Source organism: Mastigoproctus giganteus, chromosome 13 (genome assembly GCF_048544385.1).
Source record: "Mastigoproctus giganteus isolate SK-2022 chromosome 13, ASM4854438v1, whole genome shotgun sequence".
NCBI lineage: Eukaryota > Metazoa > Arthropoda > Arachnida > Uropygi > Thelyphonidae > Mastigoproctus > Mastigoproctus giganteus.
The window spans coordinates 125,634,237-125,652,186 of NC_143587.1; the positions used below are offsets into that span (position 1 = coordinate 125,634,237).

Consider the following 17,950-nt stretch of genomic DNA (forward strand, 5'->3'; position numbering starts at 1 on the left):
CGATTCCGTCAGAAAGCGGCAACAGCATCTGTCTCTACTTGAAGGCTGGCTGGAGGGGACGCTAGTTTCGCGAATTCCACTCGTTTTTCCCGCACTGTACAGGTACTTTCATTGGTTGATGGTTGCGCCATCTCGTACTCTCGACACAGGTGATACAAATACGAACAATCCTCAGGCAAACCTCGATTTGAGTCATCGAACTTGACCTGACCGGATGTAAGTTTAGTACGAGGGTTGACGTGCCGCTTCGTAGGAGAGAGGCAACATTTGTGTTCTATACTCAGAGTAGAAGGTATCATTGGAGCGGTAAATATTTACAGTTAGTCAGTGACTAAGAAATATCACTACCTAATTGCTGACCTTGGTGTTTTGTGTGGTTTACAATGGCAAGTCTCTGGCGGGACAATGGCTAGCAAGATTTCCCTTGTCCTCTTCCTACCGAGTTGGATTAACATTTGAATTCACATTCCAGTCTTTTGAGGGCTAAGAAAGGCAAGTGCATTTTGCGTTTTAGGGAAGTATACTATTTAATACAAATTGAAGTGTCGAGAAAGTGAAAAATTTCTGACAATGTTATTAATAAAATCAGGATTATAAGACATTTAATGTATAAAGATGAATTGAGGTTTTCAAATATCCAACTATCTTCGCAGAACACTGATTAACGAAAAAAATATATATTCTTAGGAAATTTTTCGTAAGAGTACTAGTTTAAATTTTTTCGGTGGAAATGCTTAGGTTGGTTTACGAACATGCTGATTGAGAGGAATGGAATGTTTTGCGAATAGTGAAACATTCTCTATTATTAATACTGTAGTTGGCTAAAAGTTTATAACACTTTTGTTCGTTGTAGACGTACTCTAACAAACCCCGCTCGTGAAATATTCAAGTCTGCTTGTTTATGGCTTGGTAGAATTCTGTGGGAGGGGGAATTCCTTTATTGTAATAGCTTTCGAAATTAGTCATAAGGAATTTTTTAAGCGAAACCAATTTATTGACGTAATTTAGATTTTTTTTATATGAATAGGATTTTGAACGAATATTATGGGAAATAAAATCCAAACGTTTGACGTTCCAGTTTGAGTGCATTCTAACATTTTTTTTTCTTAATATTTCTAGATGAGATGGGTGTTACGCTTCGAAGGATAATTTCTTCCAGCAAGAGAAAGCATTTCTTCGGTTCATTACGAACTTTTCTTTCTCCACCGGTTGTCCCCACTTGCTGCTGTATTCTCCTAACTTCATTCAATTCCTGTTACTTTCCATGAAGTTACTTCAAAAGGTGCTCGCAGAAATATCCCACGAGCCACTTTAAAAGTAAAAAAAAAGGGGGGGGGGGAGAACCCTTTACAATCCGAATTAATTAAAGGGAAAGATGCATTTTGGTTTCAATTTCGTGATATCGACAGCATTTTAAAATTATTGGTAAGTTATCAGTTTATTTTAACCATTTCTGTTACTGAATTATTATGAACATAGTTTACCAAGGTAACATTCTTCATATATATATATATATATATATATATATATATATATATATATATAGTCTTAATTTAAAAATTAAGCTCCAAAGTAAAACCCTAAAATAAGGTTTCAGGTTGGGGTTTTTTTTTTTTTACGAGTTGCTCAACCCAGCGTATAATAGAACGTTTTTTTAATCGTGTATTCCAAACAAAGTCCAACATATTTCACTTCTAGCCTTCCACCCTACAGTGCTGTAGTACTGCTGGTGAAAAAAAGTTTCAAATTTTAGACCGCTAAGTATTCCCTAATTTAGGCGCAGCACCAGAACTTTTTTTTTTTCACATTAGTGTAAAAAACGCTCCAGGAAATGAAACAAGATCTCGTATTTACAGGTAATACTCGTAAAGAAATTGTGGGGAAAAAAATTTTCCTCAACACGGAAACTCCAGTTGAGTACTCAGCTGCTCAGTGCGTAATCGACGAAGGTTACCCACTAGACAGCTGTTCTCAATGAACCCTTTCTTTATAGAAGCGCATTGTTACCACAGTATTTAAATTATACTTATCTACTGTCATTAAATTCAATTAGCTACTATTTACTGGTCGAACTGAATTTATTTCTCTAACAGCATTCTAATATTATAATCACAATGGCATAATGATGCACGGAAGCAAACTTATTGTGCATCTCTGGGGGGGGGAGATATTGTCCAAAAAGTGCCCACCATTTCTTTATGCCAACTATTCTCCTCAGCCATACCTCAAGCAGCTTATTCCAACGTTCCGCAGTATTAAGGGCACGAAGAGGTGTTAATCCGAGCATGTTTTTCTGGTAATCCATACAATTTTTTTCGAATTACTATACTGCGGGATCCAGTACTGTTGCATCATGTCAACATGAGGCCGAAGCTCCGCGTGCTTTTCCTTGTGTCAAATTAGGAAATTATGGAAGAATAGTACCTCACCAAATTCAGTCAACCGATTTCGGTACTATTTGTTGAAATTTAGTCATATATCCCTAAAATAAAATATTACAATATGTTAATGTAATATCGCGACTTTTAAGTCCCTCCATTTGTTTTTATTCAGAATGGAGGAAGTAGAATATCAATTATTGTTCAATAGCTGCTGAACACTGTTCATGTATGCACATTATGCTTGGCTCGTTAAACTTTCAGCACGCGAATTAAGACTTCATTTTATTACGTCTAAACGAAGGATAATGTGAACTCCCATTAACTCCGGGTTGACGGCATAGGGGTGCAATTTCTGTATTAGAAATTGTCACTTTTAATTATTAATGGCTTTAGTATTGGTATTAGCCATACAGTACAAGGAAGCGGCTAAAAAATTAAGAGTAATATAAGAAAATAGACCAATTGTTTTCCTCCTTCACATAGGTAGTTGACATTTGAATTTCTTCAAAATGTCACCTCAATTAGTTACCTGTGGAGACATGTCCCAATAATCAACAACTAACTGGCTAAAAACTTCCTACGGTCTAGTCTAAACCTCTTCCCCAATAATTTGAATTCATGGTCCCTAGTTCTGGAAGTCTTTATACAGTTAATTTCGTCTTGATTTTACTAACCCCTCTCAGAACCTTATAAACCTTAATCAAGGTCTCCTGTAAGATGCCTGTTTGCTAAGCTGCATTTCTTTCACTCCTAATATTCAAGTGGATGGGGGGGGGGCACATTCCATTGACAAACTAATGGCAGGAATTAGTTTACATTGATTGCTTTGCAACATAAATTAAACGCTGAAGAGAATTTCTGAATTTAACTTTAGTTAAATCACGAATCAGACCATTTAAGTAGGTAAATCAGATGATGCCTACAGAAAACTTCAGTTCTAAATTTCAATTAGTTTGCTACAGACAGTTTCCGTTAGGACGGTACTGTACGTATTTTTGCATGTTATTGAAATCCCCAGAGTAGACACTTAACTTATTTTAATTGGTGTATTTCTATTCTGAAATAAAGTTCTTTAAATTAAAATTTATGGATCCTAATAAATATTTAGAGTTGATCCCTGCGTAATGACCTTATTTCTTGCCAATAATGTCCTATAATCCTATATGTATTGCTAAAAAGCGAAAATGAAGCTCCAAAGACGAACTAAACCGAGACTTAGTTGCCACCAGCACCAAATACCATTCCTCACAATTTCAATCACAAAAAGTGAATCAGTATTCTTACCTGATACTGGATTAGAAACTGCTTCCTTTCGAGCGACGAGATATATCCTATTCACATTTTTATAGCGCAACAAAATAAAATACACGCAGTACTAATTTTTAGTTACATTCACAATTGACGAACAGATGTCTTTTCTATCCTGGAAGAGTGAAGGGATCTTCACTCTTCCAGGGTTGGGACTGCGTGGATGTGTCACTGGATATACGGTATAGGAGGCTAAGATAGCTGTGTCAACTAAAAAAAAAAGCACCCTGGAAATTCAAACGTGACTACAATACTCTGGAGAAAAGAAATACTCGAGCTAGGTGGGGGAGTGATGCAAGGTGAAAAAGATGTTACGATTCAACCTGAAATAAATTTCCCTTCAATGTAAAGAGACTGCTGCGAAGTTAAGCAGTGTCCTGGCCGGGATATATAGAACCTTTGCTAACAGCAAGAAAGATTCATTAGCCTTGAATACAACACGACGGTGAGATTATATGAAGAATATTGCGTTCAAGTTGGAGACCATACATTAAACAAAAAACAAGTAACTATTGTATTGGTGTTAGCCAATACTAAAGCAATACACCAATACAATAGAGGTTTTAAGGAAGGGCGACCAGATTGGTGATGAATGAAAATCGATGGACATATGAAGAACGGCTTAAAATGTTTGCACTTCAAAGTACTAGACCATCTAAGAGGAGATTGATTGGGGGTGTAAAAAGTGCTGAAAGTAAAATGAATAAGGGAGGTCTCTTTCCTCATTCATTTTACCCCCTCAATCTTTCCCCCCCCAGGAGAGAACGAAGTCATAAATATAAAATCTTCGGGAATAACAGAAGACTGGATCACATGAAATTCACCTGTGGCCAGCGGATTTTAGTCAACTAGAATAAGTTGCCTCCCAGAGTGGCACAGGCAATGAATCTGGCTAAATTCAAAGCAGAAGTGGATAATTCCCTTGTGGGAATGGGAATAGTATCAATATTTCCTTTTATTTATTATTTTTTAGCTGAGCATTTTTTTGTTAGTAACACCAGTTCCCCAAGTCAGAGGCTCACTCCAGATGTGAGCCACTGGGGTTCCTATTTCTCAAATTGTTTACCTAATTACTTTTTTGGGATTAATTAAGCGAATGGCTGTCTTGCATCCAATAGGCCTATTTATTTTTTTACGTAGATAAAACACCATTGGCCTGATTTATTGCACTGTTCAATTAGTTGCTTTTAAGATTCTGGAACACTACGGAAGATGATTCAGAGCAAGATTTTAGCCAACAAAGGGGAAAAAACATGACCAGCTTTTTTAAAACTGTTTCGTCTGGTTTCTTTTACTCTGGTAATATATAGCACTCTAAGTCTTGAACTATACATAACCACATGGTGGACCACTTTGGATTGCCGCGCCCTAAATTAAGTTTGAACGGTTCTTGAACGTACCTAGTTATTTATGGCGTTTCCGTTAAAAACATTTCAAATCCAAAATTAGATTGCTGAAAGCTAAGATTCGCCACCATAAATCATCAGCGGCCATTTTGCATTAATGGCTGGATAGTTTTACTTTGTTTTTGGGCTTTAATTTTTTTTATTTTAAATGTGACGATAATATTCAAGGCTGGCTGGGGAATTTTTAGAATTGCTCGTCAGAATGAGGTACCGTGCAAGAGACTTAAATGCAACTTTATACTACAAAACAACTTTCGAATGTATGTAGGAACTGGTTGACAGCTCTGTATCGAAAAATTTAAGTATGGAAAATGCCTTGCCCGTTAGTATCCAGTAAAGTACATCAGTGCTGTTCCAATCTTTTTTGGCTGGTTGGACGTGTCTATATATTTAAAGAAGTTATGGACACCACGCAAAAAAAAAAAAAAAAAAAACATATGTATATACTGTACTTCACTGCTTAGTCTTTTTCGTTTTATATAGCCATCTGTAATTAGTCATAATAAAATATGCGCCATTTTTCATGCAAAAATGTTACTTTGGAAAAATGAATTCAATTGGCTACTTAAACCTTATGAAAATTATGTGTATATATATGTTTTTATATATATATATTTAAGTAGTTAGGATACTATTATTTTAGTGGCATAGACAAGGAAAAGAACTTCAAATGGTTTCATTTTATTTCAGCCTAATTTCTAACGCGTTAATCCAGAATTTCCTCCGAACACTTTCTCAGAAAGGCTGTAGGACTTTTGGGCGAATGCTGTGCCGGAGGGAACAAATCATAGAACGTTTAGGAGGGAGACAGGAGACAGGCCGAATTAGGGGTTTATTGTCATTTCGCCAGGTATAGCCCGTTACAGGTGACATATTCGTTACATCTGCCAATAACAAAATGGTGTGAAGTCACTTTTTTTTGTTAGCGGACTTTGAAAAGCAGACAATTATATATCTGCCACCAAAATGGAAAATAGTTTAACTACATTTTGGACAAAGATGTATATATCTAATTTTAACAAGCTACGAAGTTATTTTAACAGTAATTGTTATGTATTATTTTTTTTTTCCAAGTAACGTAATAAGTCGGAAAAATCTTGTAAAGGTAAGGAAGTCATAAGTTAGTTCAGAATTCCTACCCTTTTTAAGCTTAGGAAAAATAAAACAAAATGAAAACTTTATTTTAAAGTCGTTATCAGCATTAGCTCCTATATTTTAATTGTGGCATGCGTTGCAATACTAGTTCCCAGAATAATCAGTAGCGATCAGATTTTAAAGCATTTCAAAATATTCAGTTGATTTTGTTTTGTAGTTAAGATGGTGTAATTAAAAATGAGTAAATGCAGAATGTCGGAATGAATCTGCCGTAGTTCCATACCTTTAAAAGAACTAAAAAAAAGACTTAATCTGGTGATATGAAAATTTTTGAACGAACTCCAATAAATAAATACTAAAGTATAAACTAATAAATGACATTTTGATTGGTTTATGTTATTTGCTAATTGGCGCAATGGAGATCGCCTTCGAATTCGCAAACAATTCGGGCTAATTGTCTAAATGGCTTAAAGGCATCCTTTACATCAGCTTCTTTGGGGGCAGGAAAGCATTTACATTTAACAGCTGGTTGTTTTAGCAAAATATCTAATGGGACCAGAAACAGCATACTATTTTCTATTTATTTATCTGCAAGTTAAGGTAAGAGAGGAGCCATGCTCGTCAGTATGACTTTCTCTAAGATAAACTTTAGCAAATTCGTTCCGTCAGTGACGGTCTGAAATAATGAGGCTTTCCAGATACAGTATAGTGAAAAATGAACTAGCCAGTCAAGGAGTAACTTAAGTTTAACGTAGGAATTCTCGACTCGAATTGCAGAACTTGGTGTTTCTACCCACTTTCTATGTAGCCTTGGAATTTAAAAGCAAGATTGACTTGTTTTTCTGACAACTGATCTTGATCGTGTCAGTTTGTGACCCTATGTGGATGACAAAGTATAAACAAAAAATTTACTTTAAATAAACCTGTCGGGACTGTAGTAATTAGCTTGACTGAAATCCTTAATGCTCTGTGGGATTAGTTTTTCTAGGCACCTGGGATTTTCATGGTTCAAGAAATACAATACTACACTTAGTCATCTGTTTACAGATTGGGAAGTGACATGTTGTTTCTTGCCTCCGACCAGCAATCACACTGTTTGTGCCACGTGGTAACACGTTTTCCATTTTCATTAGCACACCTGCTAATCCCTTAGGGTAATCTCGCCAGTCAGTAAGTTGACGTTATCGTGTTAAATAGCCGTGAGGTTTACTTTTGGAAGAATAAAAGTCCAGGTAGTGCCTTCCAACAAGAAATGAACAGTCACCTGTTGCCATGGGGCTACTGAGTTTCCAGAAAAGGTCAGGTACATTCATTCTACAGCAACTTCCTCGTTTCTGTTTCGAATTTTTTTAACAACTGTGTAGATAAAGGATGAGTAAAGAGGGTACTTTAGAGAATATACGCACTTCCAAGATTAATAAAAATTATATTTATTCAAATATTACAGTACCACACTATAATATTGAAGTTTAATATTTCGTTATGTACACATGGCTGCAGGCATTTATCATAAATAGTGCTTTCGTCAGATAGAGGTAATATGCTAATGAATATATACAGCTGGATTCCTTTCAAGGCCAACGATGATGAGCACGTTCTTGTATTTATCACTAAATACATATACTGTACATCCACTATTTGCCTTTCTGTGGCGGCCAGCCTTTCGTTACCATTGTCACTTTTCTTTGAATCAAGACCATGCTTTATCAGCATTTGAGCAACATATGCCGAACAGTGCACTAGCTTGTATTTCCCTTGATCCGATTTCTTAACGTTAAATCGGACACTTTTGCAGCTCATTTTCCCTCTTCATACTTGAGTGGTTAAAATCCTACTTGCATGGAATTTGAATTTTTAATTTAAGATTTGTCAAAAATTGTCGATTATTTTCGCGATGCTTGCTTTTTTATTTAATAAAATTTGCAACGCTTATGGGGTTTACGATTGAGCTGACATTTGCTGAGGAACTTTGCCTCTTAAAACACTGGTGCCTTACCTCTTGAGAGTAGGACCTCCTAAACGTCATTTCTGAACGTGAAGACTTTTCAAATATTAACCTTACTACAGAAATGAGGCTATAGTTATTAATAAATGAAGTAATATTGTTATCAGTAAGTAAAGTTACATGCGAAGTAGATACCCAATGCTTGTCAGCACTCACGCAGCACAGATGCAGCCGTAATAATAGTTCCTCTGTATTGCATGGTTTTCAATTCTAATCTCCTTTGGTATATGAACAAATTAGACTCAAGATAAACTTGCGAAATTCAATTTAAGGACGATCTGCTGTTAAAAGGATCATGTCGTAAGAAACTGAGGTGCGTTCAAAAGAAAAGATAGACAAATTGAATAAAATCAAAAATTAAGCCGACACTTCTGAAATGCTGATAGAAATATGGTGCTGTTTCTTGTATTCTACCTTAATTTCTGTGAACGTGTGGTCGTCCCGGAGTATAACAAAATTATTTTTTTAAAAATCAACTTGAAGCACGAGTTCAAGAAACAAACCTTATCACTAAGGAGGGATAGGTTAGCTCAATGGTGACCGAGAAACTCGAACGAGACACTCGTGTAAATATCGAGATATGGATTTGTACGAAGTAAACAATGTTCTATCAATATTGATTCGGGCGAGTTGATTATAACAGTGATTCACTGTATAGTGTACGATTGATGTGTAACACGCAGGGACCTACACAAATATGAGTGATGAAAAATGCATAAGATGACAAAGTGGCATTTCATTACAATAAATTAAAAAAAAATAAGTGTTGAGAAACAGACGACTAGCGGCTGTGGTTTGATCAAAATTGAACTGCGTTTGTTTCGTATATCTAATTTTTGGTTAACAAACCCTCTATTTGTATTAGATGGAAATTGACACTGGAAATATGAGCACTACCCTAGGACCGTATAGAATCACATCAGAATGGCTTGATTTGGAATATCGACTATTCGTGAGAACCAGTTATGCTAACGAGAGATAGTATTACTTTCAGACACTTGTAGGCAGTAAACTAGAAATGATCATGAAGAAACAAGAGGAGGAACAAAAATTCAAGTGGCAGTAGTTTGGTGATGAATGCAGCCATTCAGCAGTTTGATCAAGTTACAGTATAGTATGAGGCAGCTACAGTTTGTGAAGAAATACTCTTTGATGTGATAACCACTTGCATTACTAATGTTGGGCGTATGTTACATTTTCAATTGTCTAAAGCAGCGGTCACCAAACTTTTTTTTTTCTTTTCACGACGGGCCAGATAACCGAGATATTGACGAGCGCGGGCCGTATAATCATTTTTGTTCAATATGTACAATTCAGTAAATACAACGAAAATGAAGACAACGAATATATTTATTTACCAATACACAAAATATGCAAAAATAAAGAATATATAGAAAAATAAAGATAACAAATTTATTTATCAAAAACTTGTCAAGGAAGGCGATATTAGGAATAAGATAAGCAGAAAAGATTGTGATTCATGGAACTGGCGTTTAGCTTTTAAAATATCAATGTTTGCTTTTGAATTGCTACACCCAACCAAGAGAATTGCCTTTAAATGTTCATCACTCAGCCTTGTTCGATATGTGGACTTTACATATTTCAGTTTTGAAAATGCTTGCTCACAGACATAAGTTGTACCGAACACTGATGCCATACCAGAGGCAAATTTAATTTTGAAAACTCATTATCAGATAAGCAGAGATAAAATTCTACAAGATTTCCTTCTGTGTTTCTTTCAATAGGTCATTTGCTTGTAAATCAATGATCTAACTGTAGTTCGACTGGCACGTCATCAACATTACAATGAAACGGATTTTTCTTTTGAAACAAGAATATCACTCAATTCTGTCGAGGTCTGAAAAATCTTGGCAACGGCGCGGCTCGTTGCGGGGCTTATACCAAGGTATAAGCTGGTGAGCTGGGCTTATACCAAGGTATAAGCCCAGCTCACAGGCGGTCATTGAAACAGTATTTCGTTGATTCACTGTTTTTTATATTTCCATATAAATTACAATATATTTTAGAAATTTTGATCATTTGTAGCACACTGCGGGACGAGCCGGATGAACAGACTACCCGGGCTGGATCTGGCCCTCGGGCCGTACTTTGGTGACCCCTGGTCTAAAGCAAGACAGGAATAATGAAAGCAAGGCATGCCTTGCGATGCGTTCCTTCAATGAGAATGTTTCTTTGATAAACCCTATCCTTGAAAACAATCCATATCTAAGGATTGAGGGCCCGAGAGTAAGGGCCCATCATGTACAAAATTCCAGGAAATGTGGCCATTACCAGATGTGACTCACTCGAACGAAATGTTTCACCTGAGAAAGTGCATGGGATGAAGGTCTATCTTGCCCTGCGTAAAAAAACAGTAGCATCGAAGCATTTCTCGAAGGACAAGAATATTTGAAATTTTAATCTTTAAAATCAGCTTTCTTCGATAAATGTTTCTGGCCATGACGTATTTTAATGAAATGATTTGTTGAAAGATTCACGAACTACACTTAGTAAGCGAGATGTGTTACAATGCGTACTGCGTCGTCATACGTTGCCACTTGATGATATTATTAGCCATATGGTGCAAGGAAGCCTGAGGCTTCTGCACCAGCCAAAAAAAAAAAAAAAAAAAAAAATTGTTAGAGAGAGAACACAAGTGCCAGAAGTAGAAGGGAATCACCAAGAAAGAGAAGAATGATAACCAGCTCAGGACCTTGGGTGTGCCAAGCCCATACTGATTAAGGCTAGCTGTTTATCAAGAGAAAACCCGCCTTCTGCCATTAGTTTATGAATCAGTGGTTTAAAAATTTGAACATTACTCTTGAGTTGAAATTGCTATACAAAGCAATGAATATGAAAGCATGCTTTAAGTCTCTAAATGCATTTAAAAGCTGCAATAACAACAATTAAAAATAATCAATTGACAAAAGCAGCGGCTTTCTGCAATTTTTAAACACGCTTAGTAAGTAATGGGAAGCATTGCGTTACTAGTACTAAATACGAATAAAATAAGTTTATTTTGTATATCTCACATTAAGAACGAGGAAATATTTCGGTGAAGCAAAACTTATATTATACAATTTTCAAAAGATACATATCATCGCACCCGACTTAAGCTACCCCCTTAAATCGTACTAATCTGCCCTGGACTGAAGTTCAGTCATTTAACTTCTTCGTATATATTAAAGACGCAAGTCATCCCTAGTGGGTGTTAAGATCAGTTTTTTCACAACTTGGGAAAAAACGTCTGGGTTCGATCCTGTCGAGACGGAAAGAATTATGGGATTTAAGAACGTGGTCGAATTCACAACTCTTAACGCAAATTACACGTTTCTATTTCAGGGAGCCCGTTTTTATTTAGCAAATGAACAAGCTAATCGCACGCAAATACAGACAATATCTAGCATCTTTTTGCTTAACAGAGAGCAACGCGATCGTTTTCTTGTGAAGAAAGAAATGTGTAATATGTAATGAGTCTTAGTACAGTATTCCCATTACAAAACAGGGATAAACCGAAACATACTAAGGCGACCACGTTATTTCACCTAAGTGTCTTACAACACGCTACACCAAATGGATTTTATTATTATATTAGGGTCACCCGTATTTTTTTCATCTACCCATATATTTGTATGTAAATTGCGTGTGTTCTCTAGTCGATTTGCCACTTTGCTAATAACCCAATGGATTAACAAACATGATTAGAAAATCGGCTAATTTTAGATAAATCCGAAGAATTAATAAAATTTAAAACATCCGCATACATTCAATCCGCCAATTCAGGAAAACAGTTAAATTATAGTATATCAAAATGAAACTATTAAATGAGGAGACCCAACAACTAAGACCAGTTTGTCAATTAAATACACTCAAAGATAACTGAATCCATTGTTAACTTTACGAAACTTAATTTGTCGGATTACTCTCACGGATTTATCAAGGGTCGTTCCACCTGTACAGACATGATTTCGTTTGTCTTGTATATATCCCAGGCGGTTGACGAATGAAAACAAGCTGACTCCATCTTCCTTTTAAGCAAAGCCTTGGACAAAGTAGTCCCTCAGAGACTAATCAATAAACTGCATCGCTATGGTCTCAGAGGACAGGCACTAAACTGGATTGCAAACTCCTTTCAAGCCTGAAATTAGTGTCCCACAGGGTTCATCCTTAGGTCCGCTATTATTTCTTATCTATATCAACGACCTGCCACGCACCCTTGGAGACTACCAAATCAACATATTTGCGGACGACATAAAAATTTATAAAGCTATTTGCAGTACCAATGACTGCATCATTCTAAACGAAGCTCTCCAAGGAGAACAAAGGCTGAAGGAGAACAAAATGGTAGTCAATGAAATTAAGTGTGGGCTGATGAGCTTTGCTAACACATCCAAGAAAAACAAACTTAATTTTTCTTATTGTATCAACAAGGCAATCAAAAGTTAGTACAGCCAAAAATTTAGGTATCTTATTAAGGAATCATTTTCCTTTGATGTCCATGTCTCAAACATTGTAAAGGCTAGCGAAAAACTAATTTCCTGAAAAGAATTAACCGAGACTTCAATCAGTTGGCACTTTTCAACTTTCTCTACAAAATCTGTTAGGCCAGCCATAGAATTTGCCTCACATGTCTGGTCCCCACATGCAGCTTACCAAAAATTAGAAATTGAAAATATTCAAAAAAGATCAATACAGTACGTTTTCTTTAAAAGTGGCCTTGAATACAATGAGAAATTCTACCAAGAGTGGTGTATTCTTCGGACTTGAAACGCTGGAAGAAAGAAGAGATAAAGACGACTTACTCCTTAACCAGCTGTTAAATGGTACCCTGAATTGCCCTCATCTCTTCTCACAAATAAATTTCAACGCACCGACAAAAACTTTAAGAAACCATCATATGCAAGAACAAATTATGGATACTACAACTTCTATAACAGGACTGCAAGATCAATGAACAAAGCAAATCGGGAGATATTTGACAACCCTGGACACTTCAAGAGGCAACTGAAATTGCTAACCTCTTCCGTTACCTGAACCTTAAGATTGACTTCTTGCAAGCTAAGACTGATTGTGTAATGTGTGCGAAGAAATATCAGTGCTCTTCTACCTTACTCCTACCTGTTCGCTTAAACAGGACGGATCAGTCCTATTTTTATTTTAGTTTTTTTATTTTTATCCGTTAATTTTCTATTTACTGTTTTGTGTTCTCTTTATGTACATTTACTTTAGAAATATATACTACAACTGCTTTGTAGCTGTTAATAATAATAATAATAATAATAATAATAAACTACAATTAAACTTGAAATAAAAAATTGGTTTCGCTATGAGCGATCCATTTTGGAAACGTGTTCACCATATGAAATACTGTTTTTAGCAGATACAGTACCCTTCCATGTTAGTTTTTTTTTAAATTATAGTAATGTTGCAGGATTTTGTTTCGCGTTCTTTGTACTACTAATTCTTCATATCTAGGCTGATTGAATCCGACTTGCAAATTTCAGCTGCAAGGCTCTGAGAGCGGTCGCCCGCGCTAATATGGAAGTTTCCGCTAGATCAGAGGTGACCAAATCGCCTGGTGCACGCCAAATGCGTCTATTTAAAATTAGCGTGTCATAAAATAGTTCCACATCGACTTTTGAAAATTTTCGTTTTTAATATTATAGTCATTACCAATTATGTAATAATTGGTGGTTTCGTTCTTGATTATTAAATGTGAAAAAAAAATAGTTTAAATTTTTATTTCGGAAAATGTATAATTGGTGGAATTTTTCTTGCGGCCCGCGAGTTTCAGCGGTTTGTTTTTGAATTGTAGCCTAAAAAAATTGACACCCCTGCTCTAGGCGGTCTAGTTAATCTCCAGAAACTAAAGCAGAGCAAAAAGTCAGAACTGAATTGCCATGGAAGTATCACGAGTAATTGCCGCAGCGCTCATCGCTGGGGTTCTGGATAACGCTAGAACAATTTTCTTGTATTTGGCTGTTTATCAACCTTGACGCTCGCGATTCTGACATGGCAAGCTGCTTATCTCCACTTAACCCGAAAGTAGAGCATTCGTTTCCTGGAGTCGTTTAAAGCGGAGGAAGAAAAAAGGGGCTGAAATGAGATCGGTTTGCTGTATATCCTTTATCCGGATATTACGGGATGTTAAGATTCTAGAAATAGTAAAAAAGTTTCCATACTAGAATGAGGTAGGAGAGGGGAAATTGAGACCAGCTGTTAAGTTTGCGGCGGCTGGCCTAGGCCAACAATGCGTCGAGTCGGTATACGAGTTATCTGCAGCTAATAGTGAAATGGGGAGGAGATTTGACACGAATTGCCTTTTCCCCCATTAACCCGTTTCCTTGTACATTCTAAGATCGAAAGAATGCCATCTGTTTTCAAGCGTGATGGACTAGTTCTAATAATTCCGGTCAGATCACCACGGGCAGTACTGAGCCTGTCAATTTTAGAACGAGAAGGATCGAAAAGTTGGACATCCGCATTCTTGAACCAAACTGTTGTGTGCTTCAGCTGTAAATAGATCACCGTGTCTAGGTGAAGTAGGTATGAACTTGACTGCTTTGGAACTGATTTTTAGTAGGAAGATTTTAATTTTCAATTTCCTAATAAAATTGAGCACACTTCAAGTGCCTGCCGTGTTAAATGTAAACTATCACCGTCTCTGATCTGTCTTTATTCCTTAAATAATTTTTCAATAGCGAGTTGGTCGCCACTGGTTTATAGAAAATGTAAATACAAGGCAGGGTGTATTTAAAAATACTTGCTTAAATATTTCTCCATGCTGTGTTGATTTGGATTCCTAAGAACTACTTTCCTTTTAAAAAAGGTAAAGTAATTATTTCAGCAGATGGGTATATAATATTAAAAATCAAGCTTTAAACACCCAGAACCAACAAGTTACTTTAGTGCGGACATCCATGTCTGAAACTTTGGTTTTATTTTCTATACCTGAGAATATAGCAAAAAGATTCTTGGCTTTTCCTCAAGTACGATGTGAAGAGTTATGAGGCGATAGTGTAAAGTGTTTGTAAACTGAATACATGTACCTTATGGTCAGTTGGTCCGTTTTACGGGATCAAGTATTCAATGTGTATATGAGAGAACACCAATGCTTATCTGAACTACCTAACTTACCACTGTGCACGACAAAAAAGCTCACTGAAGTTCAAGCTTTTTCCATAAGATCTATTAGGATAAAAGTTAATCGTAATGCATGTCAAGTGTCACCCAAATACTTAAATCGAGAGGGGAGGTTACATTGAACTTTCTCCGAGGCAGTTCCTTTCATAATAAACTGCTTAAATATCAGCACTGCCACAAAATGTACTGAAGTTCTTAGAGGTATCCAGGGTCCTGGACTCATCTTGGGGCTATAGGCGAATCATAATCTGCTTCAAATTCACAAGGGTAGATTTTTTATATTTTCTAAAACGTAAAACACTGTTATACAATGCAAGTTGTCAAAATACTAAATATGGTGCTGTTTCTTGTATTCTGTCTATCTTTGGAACTCCTGACCGTTTGGTCGTCCCGGAGTATAAGCAGAATTTATTTATTAACTTCTGTCGTATTTAAGACTAACGTCTTTCTGGAAAACATAGCAACCCACTTAACTTTTATATATAACTTTGCTTCAGTTTTCCATATTTCATCAGTCAAATCATTAATTAAATTGTGATTGAAAGGAGCCGCAAACATTTGTGGCCCCATTCAGTGAATCACAAGCAACCAATGTTGAATCCAGAGCGTTTGCATTGGGGGAGAGAGAGAATGTAAACTTCGGGGGGCACATGTAGTATATATTTTTTATTATTAAATATTTACAACATATACATGTTACAAATAAATCTGTATATTTAGGCATAAATATAATTATGCACTATGTATATTTATGAACTTATAAGAGAAGGTAAAACAAAATAGGAAACAAAGAAATATTTATTATTTAACATCTGAATACTAATAGTTAGTTCATAAAAACTACATTACTGCAAACATGCAAGTACTGTATTGTAATGTTATTCTTTGCATGTGTATCAATCATTGATTTTTTCGATTGCTCATCCAGGCCCTCAGCTTATCTTCATGCAATATGAAAATAAGCTGAGTACAGATGCATATATAATAAAAAGGGTTATAAAATGTGTTTATAGGCTGCGACCAAATCGTCTCGTTTGAGGTAAAAATGAAGAATTGGCCACAAGTGGACTCTTGCTGTATTTGTGTATTGTATGGCGGTCTCCAGGGTATCCCCTATAAGCCACTCTGGCTGTGAAAAAAAATGTGAACCATAGAGCGAAACTACTGACGATTGAATTAGTGGCTGCAGACTCCCATGAAAGCCGAGACACTGTAGTTACAATAGCATCTGTTAGGAACCAATTCAGGCGAACCTATTCGCAGCCTGCGATCATGTTTGCGATATACAAAGAATGTCGCAAGTACAGTTTGTGTGAAACACTATCAAGAGATGGTTTGTATGAAAATAAAAGGAACCTGAAAACCATAAAACGAAAATGCGGACACTTGAAATAGTGGCTGTCGAATTTTAGTGATTTATTTTCGCTGTCTACCACCTAACAAGTACCACACTTAATTGCTGTGATTTTTTTTGTGTTGCTTATTTGACAAATTTATTGAATTCGTGTTTTATAAAATAAAAATTACAATTTGTCAAATTCCTGGTGGAATAAAAAAATCCCCCCCCCGGGGAAATTTTATTCCACCAGGGGGAACTCACTAAGGGGTCACGCCGTGTATTCAACACTGCAAACGACAGCAGCTGGCCGACCGGGCTAGCCAAATCGGTAAAAAAGTGCCTGCCTGGCAACCCCAAGGTCATGGGTTCGAATCCCGCCTCGAGCTTGGATCAGAGTAAAATGCAAGAACTTTGGGAGGTGCATTATGCGGCAACAACTAACAAAAAAAAAAAAAAAAAAACAGCAGCTGCTGCACAAACGGATCAGAGAAACGAAGAATCTGCAGTCAGCAGGAAAGTTCTTTGCAAAAATCTAATTCTAAACAGTCACTTCAGGTTCGGAAAACTAAATTTTCCGTTTTCTAAATTAAACGGATTATGTACCTTAAATTTACCGATAACGGAATTTGGATCGTTATACATGTAATCATTTGTCAATTTGATTTTTGAATTAGCTGATGTAAAACTTATTTACAAACAGTCATTTCTGCACTGGACCGTAACAGCGAACTAAACTGATTTTTTCCTAAACAAAAGTTCTTTAAATAAAGGCATAAATTGTAACCTAACATCATTACATTTATTGCGAAGCAACTTAACGTTAAAAGTTAACTTTCTTCGCAACAGAAAACTAACTTTACTTCCTAATAAAACCGTTTTTGTTAGGAAGTAAAGCAAATACTAATGGTATATTTCCATCGCAACAGATCGGGTCAACGCAAAGGTACAGTATTATACACGTTTGAGTTGACTATAGTTCAAGCCTACATGACCACTAAATATGGTGATGTTCTTGTATTTCTATCTTGTGAATTCCTCTAACCTTAATGTGGTCGTCCTGAAATATGCTTGGCCCATGTCCTTAGTCGCCCATGCGCCATAAAAACCGAAACATGCACGTTTTTCTTAACGATGGACTATAAAAAAATAATAGAATTTGGTACAAAACTGAAAAGTACAGCCATATAAACACCAATTTTCTAAAAATTAAGTTAGAAAAACGTGAAAATACTATTACCTTATCTTTATCATTAATATGAATAAAACGTTCAGC

General features: G+C 36.2%; 1 protein-coding gene across 1 annotated transcript in view; it reads left to right on the forward strand.

Annotated features, from left to right (window-relative positions):
- Window positions 1–220: 220 nt before the first annotated feature.
- Window positions 221–17,950, forward strand: part of LOC150076422 (uncharacterized) — a 41,380-nt gene continuing 23,650 nt past the window's right edge. Inside the window, exon 1 of the mRNA XM_090387423.1 lies at window positions 221–492. The gene's annotated coding sequence lies outside the window, so the exon portion shown is untranslated. The remainder of the gene's footprint in view (window positions 493–17,950) is intronic.